We start from the raw sequence: 16,305 nt of genomic DNA, 5'->3' as shown, positions 1-16,305 counted from the left end.
TTGGCTCTTACCTCCAGTAGGAAGGGCAGAACGGGCACAAAGGTGTGTGTGCTGCCAGAGAGGAGGGTGAGGTCGCACACACAGTGGATCCTCTGAGGGTAGTAGCATGACGTGGGGACCAGCCTGCACAGCAAGACAGACACAGATTCAGTGGTTAACACTACCACCTTCTGGTGGAAGTGTGAAGTAAAACTTGATTTTAGGGCAGGGGTGGGCAATGCATTTTGGCTCGAGTGCCACATAGAGATTAAGAAATTCTATAGCGGGCCAAACATAATTTCTGTGTGTGTGTGGTGTGTGTGTGTGTGTGTGTGTGTGTGTGTGTGTGTACCCACTTGATGATGCCCACTATGACCTGGCACAGTGGGTAGATGAGGGGCTGCAGGACGTCGCTGGGGTGCAGCGTGCTGAGAAACGACGCCACAGGTATTTGTATTTATTATGGATCCCCATTAGCTGCTGCCAAGGCAGTAGCTACTCTTCCTGGGGTCCAGCAAAAAAGTTTATAAAAATGTTCAAAACATTACAACACACTGTGTGCCCTCAGGCCCCTACTCCACCACTACCACACATCTACAGTTCTAAATCCATGTGTATGTGTGTGTATAGTGCGCATGTTATGGTGTGTGTGTCTGTGTGCATGTGTCTGTTCCTATGTTTGTGTTTCTTCACAGTCCCCGCTGTTCCATAAGGTGTTTTTTAATCTTTTTTTTTTTTATATACAATTTTACGGCTTACATCAGTAACTTGATGTGGAAAAGAGTTCCATGTTTTCATGGCTCTATGTAGTACTGTGCGCTTCCCATAGTCTGTTCTGGACTTGGGGACTGTGAAGAGACCTCTTGTGGCATGTCTGGTACAGGCAGTGGACAAACTGCCAGTTATACACCGACTGGTATGTCTCCTGCAGCAATCACACACAGAGACACACAAGGACACAGACACCTTAAATTAACATCAGCACCGATCTACATTCCATTCGTAGTTTGTAATAAAAATATTGTAACAAGCTTTTTGAGATCACTGCTTTTCTAATGATTTGTCCCAGTAGTCTGAAATAAAAGTGGAACCCTTGGCTCCTATGTTAATATGTCACTTTGACCACGCAATAAAATCTTTATAAATTACATTATTCCTTAATATCACTATCTGTACTTCCTAGTGTCCTATATCATACGTCATAATCATTAACCTGTTTACTTTTACGTCACACATTTTTATTTTATTTATTTTTATTTCACCTTTATTTAACCAGGTAGGCAAGTTGAGTACAAGTTCTCATTTACAACTGCGACCTGACCAAGATAAAGCAAAGCAGCTCGACACATATAACAACACAGAGTTACACATGGAGTAAAACAAACATACAGTCAATAATACAGTAGAAAAATAAGTCTATATACAATGTGAGCAAATGAGGTGAGATAAGGAAGGTAAAGGCAATAAATAGGCAATGGTGGCGAAGTAAATACAATATAGCAATTAAAACACTGTAATGGTAGATTTGACAGTAGGTGAGTGTGCAAAGTAGAAATACTGGGGTGCAAAGGAGCAAAATAAATAAATACAATAGGGGAAGAGTAGTTGTTGGGGCTATTTATAGATGGGCTATTTACAGGTGCAGTGATCTGTGAGCTGCTCTGAAAGCTGGTGCTTAAAGCTAGTGAGGGAGATAATTGTTTCCAGTTTCAGAGATTTTTGTAGTTCGTTCCAGTCATTGGCAGCAGAGAACTGGAAGGAGAGGCGGCCAAAGGAGGAATTGGCTTTGGGGGTGACAAGTGAGATATACCTGCTGGAACGCGTGCTACGGGTGGGTGCAGCTATGGTGACCAGCGAGCAGAGATAAGGCGGGACTTTACCTAGCAGGGTCTTGTAGATGACCTGGAGCCAGTGGGTTTGGCGACGAGTATGGAGCAAGGGCCAGCCAACGAGAGCGTACAGGTCGCAGTGGTGGGTAGTATATGGGGCTTTGGTGACAAAACGGATGGCACTGTGATAGACTGCATCCAATTTGTTGAATAGGGTGTTGGAGGTTATTTTGTAAATGACATCGCCAAAGTCGAGGATCGATAAAATGGTATGTTTGGCAGCATGAGTGAAGGATGCTTTGTTACAAAATAGGAAGCCAATTCTAGATTTAACTTTGGATTGGAGATGTTTTATGTGAATCTGGAGGGAGAGTTTACAGTCTAACCAGACACCTAGGTATTTGTAGTTGTCCACATATTCTAAGTCAGAACCGTCCAGAGTAGAGATGCTAGATGGGCGGGCAGGTGCAGGCAGCGATCGGTTGAAGAGCATGCATTTAGTTTTACTTGTATTTAAGAGCAGTTGGAGGCCACAGAAGGAGAGTTGTATGGCATTGAAGCTCGTCTGGAGGGTTGTTAAAATACTAAAGACTAAAGTACAATTAACTTTAAATCCCAGACGAGCCCCCACTTGTCACAGGCCGGCTCATAGCCTGTGGCAAAAATGAGGGGACATCAACAACAGGTATAGGCCAATTCAAAAGGTTCTTTATTGTAAACAAAACTATTAACTTTAAACAAAGGAAAAAGGAATGAGGTGTGGAAATGTCATAATGTAGGGTGTATGTAAAGTGCGTGAATATGTGTGTGTGAACATTTACATTTACATTTGAGTCATTTAGCAGACGCTCTTATCCAGAGCGACTTACAGTAGTGAATACATACATTTCATGCATTTCTTTTTTGTACTGGCCCCCCCTGGTGTTGCACACACCATGCTGGCGTTGCAAACACCATGCTCTACCAACTGAGCCACAGATGTTAGGTCTAGCTATAGTTTTACAAATGAACAAATGAAAAAAGGTCCTCTTAAAGCCATCTCCAAAAAGCATGCAGATGCTTGTCTTTTCCAGTCCTTTCAGAAAGACTGCTACAGTTAACTGTTATAGTACATGCACACACGTTAATTAATTAACAATTAATAAATGAATTATTCATTCTAGAGGTGACAAGGTCTCGGGTCAGTTGTGAGATTTGGCATGAACATGACTGAGTGGAAACTACGTAAAATTACAAAGGAACAAACAAAACAGGATCATACCTGGAGGAGCAGGGAGAGAGAGAGAGAGAGGTTAGTGGAGCAGTTTTATACCCTGAGCCCAGGTGGCTCCAATCACGCCAGCTCCAATCACTAATGACCCTCCTCTGCCTGCAGGAGGAACCGCCCCTGCACTGCAGAGGAGGAGCCGTGACACACAGTGTCCAAAGAAAGGCCAGAAGTATACAGAATGGTGTCGTCTGCGTAGAGGTGGATCAGAGACTCACCAGCAGCAAGAGCGACATCATTGATATATACAGAGAAGAGAGTCGGTCCAAGAATTGAACCCCGTGGCACCCCCATAGAGACTGCCAGAGGCCCGGACAACAGGCCCTCAGATTTGACACACTGATCTCTGTCGGAGAAGTAGTTGGTGAACCAGGCGAGGCAATCATTTGAGAAACCAAGGCTGTTGAGTCTGCCGATGAGGATGTGGTGATTGACAGAGTCGAAAGCCTTGGCCAGGTCAATGAATACGGCTGCACAATATTGTTTGGTGACAAAACAGATTGTCCTTGACTATGTTCTCCAAATGTTGCTATTTGATTAGGATCCCCATTAGCAGATATTCTTCTTAGGATCCACACAAAACATTGCATAATACAGAATATTAATAAGAAAAGAAAAGCTTAAGGACATAACTACATACATTTTAAATGTCACAGCCTACAAACCAATACATACACACAATATATCTCAGTCAAATAGGGGAGGTGTTGCTTTCAGTTTTTTTAAACCAGGTTTGCTGTTCACTGCTTTGCTCAGGGACAGAATGACAGATGTTTCGCTTGTCAGCTCTGGGATTTGATCCAGCAACCTTTCAGTTACTGGCCCAATGCTCTAACCACTAGGCTACCTTCAAATGAATAGGAGCTCCATGCAATCATGGCTCTAGAAGTTTTTTGAATTCCAGAACTCTGGTGCCATGTCTGGTGGGGTAGGTGTGTGTCAGAGCTGTGTGGAAATTGACTATGAAAACAATTCTGAATTTAACACATCGTTACTTATAAAATTAAGAAGGGACTTTTAGCCAAGAGAGACTGGCATGCATAGTATTGATATAGACCTCTGATCACAGTGAAGAGCAACACGCGCCAGTCTGTTCTGGGCCAGCATCATTTTTTTTTTATGTCCTTCTTTGCAGCACCTGACCATATGACTAGGCAATAATCAAGATACACTATATATACACAAAAGTATATTGACACCCCTTCAAATTAGTGGATTCGGCTATTTCAGCCACACCGCCATGCAATTTCCATAAACAAACTTTGGCAGCAGAACAGCCTTACTGAAGAGCTCAGCGACTTTCAACATGGCACCGTCATAGGATGCCACCTTTCCAACAAGTCAGTTCATCAAATTTCTGCCCTGCTAGAGCTGCCCCGGTCAACTGTAAATGCTGTTATTGTGAAGTGGAAACATCTAGGAGCAACAACAGCTCAGCCGCAAAGTGGTAGGCCACACAAGCTCACAGAACGGGACGGCTGAGTGCTGAAGCGCGTAACGTGTAAAAATCGTCTGTCCTTGGTTGCAACACTCACTACTGGAAGCAATGTCAGCACAAGAACAGCCGCACACAAGCCTAAGATCACTATGCACAATGCCAAGTGTCAGCTGGAGTGGTATAAAGCTCACTGCTATTGGACTCTGGAGCAGTGAAAACGCGTTCTCTGGAGTGATGAATTACGCTTCACCATCTGGCAGTCCAACAGACAAATCTGGGTTTGGCGTATGCCAGGAGAACGCTATCTTCCCCAGTGCATAGTGTGATGTTCGGATGTACCGATCCTGTGCAGGTGTTGTTACACATGCTCTGCCACTGTGAGGACAATCAGCTGTCCATCCTGTCTCCCTTTTGCGCTGTCTTAGGCGTCTCACAGTACGGACATTGCAATTTATTGCCCTGGCCACATCTGCAGTCCTCATGCCTCCTTGCAGCATGCCTAAGGCACGTTCACGCAGATTAGCAGGGATCCCGGGCATCTTTCTCTTGGTGTTTTTCAGAAGGTAGAAAGCCCTCTTTAGTGTCCTAAGTTGTCATAACTGTGACCTTAATTGCCTACCATCTGTAAGTTGTCTTAACGACCGTTCCACAGGTGCATATTCATTAATTGTTTATGGTTCATTGAACAAGCATGGGAAACAGTGTTTAAACCCTTTATAATGAAGATCTGTGAAGTTATTTGGATTTTTACGAATTATCTTTGAAAGACAGGGTCCTGAAAAAGGGACGTTTCTTTTTTGCTGAGTTTATATTGACCATGCAGACTGTCACTGCGAGTGGTTGTTGTGACTTGTGGTAGAGCAAAAACTGACAGGAGACGGGGCTTGGTGTATGTGGAAGGAGAGACAACTCAAGTAGCAAATGGAGTAAACAAACAAACGGACCTTAATACATGCGCCGGAGTGGCAAAACACATTTAACAAACCAAGCACTGAAATAGTGTTATACAAGGTAAAGTAAATACCCAAACAGGTTGGTGCATCAATACCAGTTTATAATAAAATACGATATATCGCCCAGCCCTACATGGGGGCCAGAGTGACAGCCAGGTTGATGTTTTGACAGTGGAGCTGAGCGTCACTGAGACTGAACTGCAGTTCCACAAGAACAAGGTGGAGGAACTGGAGACAGAACGCAGGTACAGTGAGGCAGCTTCATCTCATTTACTTACTACCATTTCAGTTTCAAGTTGTATTAGTCGTATGTACAGAATGCTTACTCGCAGGTTTCTTCTAGACAATGCAACAATAAGAAATAATGAACGATAATAATCCTAACATAAAATAAATGGCAGTAGAATAGAATCTATTCTAGAATAAGTATAATGCAGGAAGGCACAATTTATAGTCCAATATTTACACATGCCACTCTAACCTGGTGGTCCCAGCGCGCACGACCCACGTGGAGTTCCAGGTCTCCGGCAGCCTCTGGAACTGCCGGTCTGCGGCCAACAAGGCAGAGTTCATCTCAGCCTATGCTACCCTCTAGTCCCTCGACTTCTTGGCGCTGACGGAAACATGGATTACCACAGATAACACTGCTACTCCTACTGCTCTCTCCTCGTCTGCCCACGTGTTCTCGCACACCCCAAGAGCTTCTGGTCAGCGGGGTGGTGGCACTGGGATCCTCATCTCTCCCAAGTGGACATTCTCTCTTTCTCCCCTGACCCATCTGTCTATCGCCTCCTTTGAATTACATGCTGTCACAGTTACCAGTCCTTTCAAGCTTAACCTGTTAGGGCTAGGGGGCAGTATTGACACGGCCGGATAAAAAACGTACCCGATTTAATCTGGTTACTACTCCTGCCCAGTAACTAGAATATGCATATAATTATTGGCTTTGGATAGAAAACACCCTAAAGTTTCTAAAACTGTTTGAATGGTGTCTGTGAGTATAACAGAACTCAAATGGCAGGCCAAAACCTGAGAAGATTCCATGCAGGAAGTGGCCTGTCTGACAAGTTGTGTTTTATCTTGGCTCTTTTTATTGAAGACTGAGGATCTTTGCTCTAACGTGACACTTCCTACGGCTCCCATAGGCTCTCAGAGCCCGGGAAAAAGCTGAACGATATCGAGGCAGCCTCTGGCTGAAACACATTATCGCTTTTGGCAAGTGGCCGATCAGAGTACTATGGGCTTAGGCGCGTGCCCGAGTCGACCGAATGCTATATTTTCTTTCGTCTGTTTACCTAAACGCAGATTCCCGGTCGGAATATTATCGCTTTTTTATGAGAAAAATGGCATAAAAATTGATTTTAAACAGCGGTTGACATGCTTCGAAGTACGGTAATGGAATATTTAGAATTTTTTTGTCACGAATTGCGCCATGCTCGTCACCCTTATTTACCCTTTCGGATAGTGTCTTGAACGCACGAACAAAACGCTGCTGTTTGGATATAACTATGGATTATTTTGAACCAAACCAACATTTGTTATTGAAGTAGAAGTCCTGGGAGTGCATTCTGACGAAGACAGCAAAGGTAATAACATTTTTCTTATAGTAAATGTGACTTTGCTGAGTGCTAAACTTGCTGGGTGTCTAAATAGCTAGCCCTGTGATGCCGGGCTATCTACTGAGAATATTGCAAAATGTGCTTTCACCGAAAAGCTATTTTAAAATCGGACATATCGAGTGCATAGAGGAGTTCTGTATCTATAATTCTTAAAATAATTGTTATGCTTTTTGTGAACGTTTATCGTGAATAATTTAGTAAATTCACCAGCAGTGTTCGGTGGGAATGCTAGTCACATGCTAGTCACATGCTAATGTAAAAAGCTGGTTTTTGATATAAATATGAACTTGATTGAACAAAACATGCATGTATTGTATAACATAATGACCTAGGGTTGTCATCTGATGAAGATCATCAAAGGTTAGTGCTGCATTTAGCTGTGGTTTGGGTTTATGTGACATTATATGCTAGCTTGAAAAATGGGTGTCTGATTATTTCTGGCTGGGTACTCTGCTGACATAATCTAATGTTTTGCTTTCGTTGTAACGCCTTTTTTAAATCGGACATTGTGGTTAGATTAACGAGAGTCTTGTCTTTAAAATGGTGTAAAATAGTCATATGTTTGAAAAATTGAAGTTTTTGCATTTTTGAGGTATTTGAATAACGCGCCACGGGATTACACTGGCTGTTACATAGGTGGGACGATTTGGTGCCACCTACCCTAGAGAGGTTAACATCCTTATCATTTATCGCCCTCCAGGTTCCCTTGGAGAGTTCATCAATGAGCTTGACGCCTTGATAAGTTCCTTTCCTGAGGATGGCTCACCTCTCACAGTTCTGGGTGACTTTAACCTCCCCACGTCTACCTTTGACTCATTCCTCTCTGCCTCCTTCTTTCCACTCCTCTCCTCTTTTGACCTCACCCTCTCACCTTCCCCCCCTACTCTCAAGGCAGGCAATACGCTTGACCTCATCTTTACTAGATGCTGTTCTTCCACTAATCTCATTGCAACTCCCCTCCAAGTCTCCGACCACTACCTTGTATCCTTTTCCCTCTCCCTCTCATCCAACATTTCTCACTCTGCCCGTACTCGGATGGTATTGTGCCGTCCCAACCTTCGCTCTCTCTCTCCCGCTACTCTCTCCTCTTCCATCCTATCATCTCTTCCCTCTGCTCAAACCTTCTCCAACCTATCTCCTGATTCTGCCTCCTCAACCCTCCTCTCCTCCCTTTCTGCATCCTTTGACTCTCTATGTCCCCTATCCTCCAGGCCGGCTCGGTCCTCCCCTCCTGCTCCGTGGCTCGATGACTCATTGCGAGCTCACAGAACAGGGCTCCGGGCAGCCGAGCGGAAATGGAGGAAAACTCGCCTCCCTGCGGACCTGGCATCCTTTCACTCCCTCCTCTCTACATTTTCCTCTTCTGTCTCTGCTGCTAAAGCCAACTTCTACCACTCTAAATTCCAAGCATTTGCCTCTAACCCTAGGAAGCTCTTTGCCACCTTCTCCTCCCTCCTGAATCCTCCTCCCCCTCCCCCCCCTCCTCCCTCTCTGCTGATGACTTCGTCAACCATTTTGAAAAGAAGGTCGACGACATCCGATCCTCGTTTGCTAAGTCAAACGACACCACTGGTCCTGCTCACACTGCCCTACCCTGTGCTTTGACCTCTTTCTCCTCTCTCTCTCCAGATGAAATCTCGCGTCTTGTGACGGCCGGCCGCCTAACAACCTGCCCGCTTGACCCTATCCCCTCCTCTCTTCTCCAGACCATTTCTGGAGACCTTCTCCCTTACCTCACCTCGCTCATCAACTCATCCTTGACCGCTGGCTACGTCCCTTCCGTCTTCAAGAGAGCGAGAGTTGCACCCCTTCTGAAAAAACCTACACTCGATCCCTCCGATGTCAACAACTACAGACCAGTATCCCTTCTTTCTTTTCTCTCCAAAACTCTTGAACATGCCGTCCTTGGCCAGCTTTCCTCCTATCTCTCTCAGAATGACCTTCTTGATCCAAATCAGTCAGGTTTCAAGACTGGTCATTCAACTGAGACTGCTCTTCTCTGTGTCACGGAGGCTCTCCGCACTGCTAAAGCTAACTCTCTCTCCTCTGCTCTCATCCTTCTAGACCTATCTGCTGCCTTTGATACTGTGAACCATCAGATCCTCCTCTCCACCCTCTCCGAGTTGGGCATCTCCGGCGCGGCTCATGCCTGGATTGCGTCCTACCTGACAGGTCGCTCCTACCAGGTGGCGTGGCGAGAATCTGTCTCCGCACCACGTGCTCTCACCACTGGTGTCCCCCAGGGCTGTGTTCTAGGCCCTCTCCTATTCTCGCTATACACCAAGTCACTTGGCTCTGTCATATCCTCACATGGTCTCTCCTTTCATTGCTATGCAGACGACACACAATTAATCTTCTCCTTTCCCCCTTCTGATAACCAGGTGGCGAATCGCATCTCTGCATGTCTGGCAGACATATCAGTGTGGATGACGGATCACCACCTCAAGCTGAACCTCGGCAAGACGGAGCTGCTCTTCCTCCCGGGAAGGACTGCCCGTTCCATGATCTCACCATCACGGTTGACAACTCCATTGTGTCCTCCTCCCAGAGTGCTAAGAACCTTGGCGTGACCCTGGACAACACCCTGTCGTTCTCCACTAACATCAAGGCGGTGACCCGATCCTGTAGGTTCATGCTCTACAACATTCGCAGAGTACGACCCTGCCTCACACAGGAAGCGGCGCAGGTCCTAATCCAGGCATTTGTCATCTCCCGTCTGGATTACTGCAACTCGCTGTTGGCTGGGCTCCTTGCCTGTGCCATTAAACCCCTACAACTCATCCAGAACGCCGCAGCCCGTCTGGTGTTCAACCTTCCCAAGTTCTCTCACGTCACCCCGCTCCTCCGCTCTCTCCACTGGCTTCCAGTTGAAGCTCGCATCCGCTACAAGACCATGGTGCTTGCCTACGGAGCTGTGAGGGGAACGGCACCTCCGTACCTTCAGGCTCTGATCAGGCCCTACACCCAAACAAGGGTTCATCCACCTCTGGCCTGCTCGCCTCCCTACCTCTGAGGAAGCACAGTTCCCGCTCAGCCCAGTCAAAACTGTTCGCTGCTCTGGCACCCCAATGGTGGAACAAGCTCCCTCACGACGCCAGGACAGCGGAGTCAAACACAACCTTCCGGAGACACCTGAAACCCCACCTCTTTAAGGAATACCTAGGATAGGATAAAGTAATCCTTCTAACCCCCCCCCCTAAAAGATTTAGATGCACTATTGTAAAGTGGTTGTTCCACTGGATATCATAAGGTGAATGCACCAATTTGTAAGTCGCTCTGGATAAGAGCATCTGCTAAATGACTTAAATGTAATGTAAATGTGAGAAAGGGGGGGTGGGGAGCAGGTGTATGAATTGAGCATTATAATAAGAGTCTGTGATGTGTGTGTAGTAGGGATGCACCAATATGACATTTTTGGCAGATACCAATATCCGATATTTTCCTTGACAAAAAGCAGATACATGATATTTAACATTTTTGTGGACTTAAGCATTCTAGTACAGTTAAATAGTTCACACACACACACACACAGTGGTCTAAGGCACTGCATCTCAGTGCAAGAGGAGTCACTACTGTCCCTGGTCGAATCCAGGCTGCATCACATCCGGCGGTGATTGGGAGTCCCATAGGGTGGTGCACAATTGGCCCAGCGACGTCGGGTTTGGCCAGGGTAGGCCGTCGTTGTAAATAAGAATTTGTTCTTAACTGACTTGCCTAGTTAAATAAAGGTTACCCACACACCACACCGACCAAAAAGTTATTTTGATGGCATTTATATATGTCCCCATTACCAGTAAAACATCAAAACCTATTTATTTCACTTACTTGCTGTGCTGTTTCGTTGTTCATTTGTTCAGTCGTTCCATTATCATACATGTCAAGCAGTGACGTTTCAGCTGTCTGTCCATGGCCTCTCTTCCTCGGTACACACTGTCTCTGTGTACGTTTCCATCTTGTCCAGCTGTGTTTTGTAACATTTCACATAAACCCTAGCTGTGTTCGAATACTCATACTAACTGCACTAACCATACTATTTGTGATGTGAATTGAGTATATAGTATGCTTATTGGTCATAGTATGGATATAGTTAGTATGCCAAAAGTTCCCAGATATCGTACTAAATTCGCCAAAATATGAAGTATACATGCAGAGGACACTATTTCCGTACTTTATGGCCCATAATGCGCTTCGGTAGATTGGTCGTCGATGGAAGGCCGGTTTGTCCTTTGAAGAATGTCTCTGGTGGTAAACTGGATACTTGGTAGTACCGTCGTCATGTGGTAGAACAGAATACTCTGTCCATCCTCTCCTAGCCCACGTCTACAGTTGCTGCGCTAACGCAACAGCTAGGAGGTATCACTTCTTTAGTGAATAAGGGTTCAAAGTTCATACCAAGTTGCCATGCTATATGCTCATGCTATATTCTGGCTGGTATAGTCGAAATTCATCCTTCCGGCGTGTAGGTCGTCACCTTCACATTGAAATTCGATGCTAATTTCGTTAGGTTCTCTAAGGTTGGCTACGTTCTGTAGGTGGTCTTTGACCTTTCAATGTGGGGACCTCAAGTCCACACGTCCTTGGAACAGAAAGTTACATTTTCATCAAGGGGCTTATATAGGATTGGGAGAGAGGGCCGTGTTTCATAGTTTACAACCACTGTCTGTTCTCATGGGTGGAGCCACTGAGTTGGCAGAGTTTACTCTATGACAAAACATTCTCTCATTAAGAAGCTAAATTGCTTATAATGTGTAGACTTTCCTAGATACAGTTTATGTCATCCTATCATTAGTAATAATGTCTCAGATGACAACTGATCTGGCATCATATTCTTTAAGTACCAACGCATATTTTCAGCTGGTTGGATTACCGAAATATGGTTCCTTTCCCCACCCTTTTGATGTTATAAGACTCTCTATGTTAACAAAGGACTTTCCAAGAGTCACTCTGTAGAGTAGGGAGAGAGAAAAGGGGAAAGGTATTTATGGGGGTCATAAACCTCCCCCATCAGGCCAACGTCATGACAGTTGCAATAGATGGTATAAAATACAGTATATACATGTGATAGGAGTAATGTAAGATATGTAAACATCATTAAAGTGACATTATTTAAAGTGGCATTGTTTAAAGTAACTAGTGATCCATGTATTAAAGTGACCAGTGATTGGATCTCAATCTAGGCAGCAGCCTCTGAGTTAGTGATTGCTTTTTAGCAGTCTGATGGCCTTGAGAAACAGGACTGAAAAACAGCTTCTCGGTCCCAGCTTTGATGCACCTGTACTGACTTCGCCTTCTGGAAGGTGGCGGTGTGAACAGGCAGTGGCTTGGGTGGTTGTTGTCCTTGATATTTTTTGCCTTCCTGTGACGTCGGATGCTGTAGGTGTTCTGGAGGGCAGGTCGTTTGCCTCCGGTGATGCGTTGTGCAGACCGCACCACCCTCTGGAGAGCCTTGCGGTTGAGGGGGGGTGCAGTTGCCGTACCAGGCTGTGATACAGCCCGACAGGATGCTCTTGATTGTGCATCTGTAAAAGTTTGTCAGGGTTTTGGGTGACATGCCAAATTTCTTCAGCCTCCTGAGGTTGAAGAGGCGCTGTTGCGCCTTCTTCACCACACTGTCTGTGTGGGTGGACCATTTCAGTTTGCTGTGAGGTGTGCGCAGAAGAACTTTAAACTTTTCACCTTCTCCACTGCTGTCACTTCGATGTGGATAGGGGGGTGCTCCCTCTGCTGTTTCCTGAAGTCCGCGATCATCTCCTTTGTTTTGTTGAGTGTGAGGTTGTTTTCGTGACATCACACTCAGAGTGCCCTCACCTCCTCCCTGTAGGCTGTTTTGTCCTTGTTGGTAATCAAGCCTACTACTGTTGTGTCGTCTGCAAACTTGATTGAGTTGGAGGCGTGCATGGCCATGCTTCGTGGGTGAACAGGGAGTACAGCAGGGGGCTGAGCACACACCCTTGTGGGGCCCCAGTGTTGAGGGTCAGCGAAGTGGAGATGTTGTTTCCTGTCTTCACCACCTGGGGGCAGCCCGTCATAAAGTCCAGGACCCAAATTGCACAGGGCAGGTTTGAGACCCAAGGCCTCCAGCTTGATGAGCTTGGAGGGTACTATGGTATTGAATGCTGAGCTGTAGTCAATGAACAGCATTCTTACATAGGTATTTATTTTGTCCAGATGGGATAGGGCAATGTGCAGTGTGATGACAATTGCATCGTCTGTGGCCCTGTTGAGGCTGTATGCAAACTGAAGTGGGTCTAGGGTGGCCGGTAAGGTGGAGGTGATATGATCCTTGACTAGTCTCTCAAAGCACTTCATGATGACAGAAGTGAGTGCTACGGGGTGGTAGTCATTTAGTTCAGTTGTCTTTGCCTTCTTGGGTACAGGAACAATGGTAGCCATCTTGAAGCATGTGGGGACAAAAGACTGGGATAGGGATCGATTGAATATGTCCGTAAACACACAAGCCAGCTCGGCTGCGCATGCTCTGAGGACGCAGCTAGGGATGCAGTCTGGGCCAGCAGCCTTGCTCGTTTTTACTTCTGGTCTTTATCTGGCTTTAGGTTCAGCATCCTCTGCAGAGCCACGTATACGTCTTGGATACAGAACAGGACCAAGGTGTTGAACACTGTTGGAAAGAAAACAAAGAAACAGACAATACTATCGTCGTTTTTGGACGAGTACAGGCCTAAATTCTGTTGATGTTACTAAAGAGGGGATCATGCACACTCATGGGTTAAGTTCCCTATCTGAACTGTCAGCCAGTTTGTGTCAACACAGGTATCCCCACCCCCCCTTTCATTTGGTGGTCGCCATGGTAGCCTTGAAGGCCTGTGTGACCTCTCTGAAGATGTGAGGGGTAGGCTCATCCTAAAGACAAAGACAGGGAGGGGAGGGAAAAAAATTGGCTGACATAAGGATGAGAATGAAGGGCAAAAGCCCTGGTATTGTAGTACACTATATACATGCTACAACTCTTAACACCCAAGAAGAAGCCCCTTCACTCCATATTACATTATGTTTTCAATATGTTATGCTACAGGTAGGTAGCCCAGATGTTTGAGGTGGAAGATGGGATAAATAAAGTACCATTCTATCATGGAGAAAACAATGCTCTAAAAGTTGCCTAGTGATAAGGGTCATCATGCAACCTGCATCCGTGTGGGATCATGTCTGTTCTCATTACTACACCTAAAGTTTGGTAGAGGTAAAGGTGGAAGTCTATGCTTGGTGGACAGTCTGTAGATAAATGTTACCTTGATTGCAGCTCTCCACTCAACCATTTTCTCTGTGACTTTGATAACTTCCACTGTCTTCTTGGATTTCTTGGCAGACTCTCCTTGTTCCTCCTCAACATTATCATCAGAGCTGGCCTCCTAGGGTCACACAAAAGATTCAAGTTAACATGATTCTGAAGAACGTTAATAAGGGCATACAGGCAATGCGAAAATCAGTGCATGCCTAGAGACACAAATCACATAAATAAATAACTGAAGACAAGCTGGGTTAAACCATGGACCTGTCAAATTACAAAATATATACTGCTCAAAAAAATAAAGGGAACACTTAAAAACAACACAATGTAACTCCAAGTCAATCACACTTCTGTGAAATCAAACTGTCCACTTAGGAAGCAACACTGATTGACAATAAATTTCACATGCTGTTGTGCAAATGGAATAGACAACAGGTGGAAATTATAGGCAATAAGCAAGACACCCCCAATAAAGGAGTGGTTCTGCAGGTGGTAACCACAGACCACTTCTCAGTTCCTATGCTTCCTGGCTGATGTTTTGGTCACTTTTGAATGCTGGCGGTGCTTTCACTCTAGTGGTAGCATGAGACGGAGTCTACAACCCACACAAGTGGCTCAGGTAGTGCAGCTCATCCAGGATGGCACATCAATGCGAGCTGTGGCAAGAAGGTTTGCTGTGTCTGTCAGCGTAGTGTCCAGAGCATGGAGGCGCTACCAGGAGACAGGCCAGTACATCAGGAGACGTGGAGGAGGCCGTAGGAGGGCAACAACCCAGCAGCAGGACCGCTACCTCCGCCTTTGTGCAAGGAGGAGCAGGAGGAGCACTGCCAGAGCCCTGCAAAATGACCTCCAGCAGGCCACAAATGGGCATGTGTCTGCTCAAACGGTCAGAGACAGACTCCATGAGGGTGGTATGAGGGCCCGACGTCCACAGGTGGGGGTTGTGCTTACAGCCCAACACCCTGCAGGATGTTTGGCATTTGCCAGAGAACACCAAGATTGGCAAATTCACCACTGGCGCCCTGTGCTCTTCACAGATGAAAGCAGGTTCACACTGAGCACATGTGACAGATGTGACAGTCTGGAGACGCCGTGGAGAACGTTCTGCTGCCTGCAACATCCTCCAGCATGACCGGTTTGGCGGTGGGTCAGTCATGGTGTGGGGTGGCATTTCTTTGGGGGGCCACACAGCCCTCCATGTGCTCGCCAGAGGTAGCCTGACTGCCATTAGGTACAGAGATGAGATCCTCAGACCCCTTGTGAGACCATATGCTGGTGCGGTTGGCCCTGGGTTCCTCCTAATGCAAGACAATGCTAGACCTCATGTGGCTGGAGTGTGTCAGCAGTTCCTGCAAGAGGAAGGCATTGATGCGATGGACTGGCCCGCCCGTTCCCCAGACCTGAATCCAATTGAGCACATCTGGGACATCATGTCTCGCTCCATCCACCAACGCCACGTTGCACCACAGACTGTCCAGGAGTTGGCGGATGCTTTAGTCCAGGTCTGGGAGGAGATCCCTCAGGAGACCATCCGCCACCTCATCAGGAGCATGCCCAGGCATTGTAGGGATGTCATACAGGCACGTGGAGGCCACACACACTACTGAGCCTCATTTTGACTTGTTTTAAGGACATTACATCAAAGTTGGATCAGCCTGTAGTGTGGTTTTCCACTTTAATTTTGAGTGTGACTCCAAATCCAGACCTCCATGGGTTGATAAATTGGATTTCCATTGATTATTTTTGTGTGATTTTGTTGTCAGCACATTCAACTATGTAAAGAAAAAAGTATTTAATAAGATTATTTCATTCATTCAGATCTAGGATGTGTTATTTTAGTGTTCCCTTTATTTTTTGAGCAGTGTATATATAATTGCAAGTGTAGAGTGACATTTTCATCCTAAATTGTTAAATAAAGCATAGGCATACATATTAGAAACAGAAAATGGATTTGCATCAACTCACTATATTCAT

General features: G+C 45.8%; 1 pseudogene; it reads right to left on the bottom strand.

Annotated features, from left to right (window-relative positions):
* LOC106567460 (nucleolar complex protein 2 homolog) overlaps positions 1-16,305 on the bottom strand; it is a 60,065-nt pseudogene extending 43,760 nt beyond the window's left edge.

Source organism: Salmo salar, chromosome 13, assembly GCF_965601325.2.
Source record: "Salmo salar chromosome 13, fSalSal1, whole genome shotgun sequence".
NCBI classification, from domain to species: domain Eukaryota; kingdom Metazoa; phylum Chordata; class Actinopteri; order Salmoniformes; family Salmonidae; genus Salmo; species Salmo salar.
Note: the sequence above shows the minus strand (reverse complement) of the source record. Positions and strands in the feature narration are given on the sequence as shown.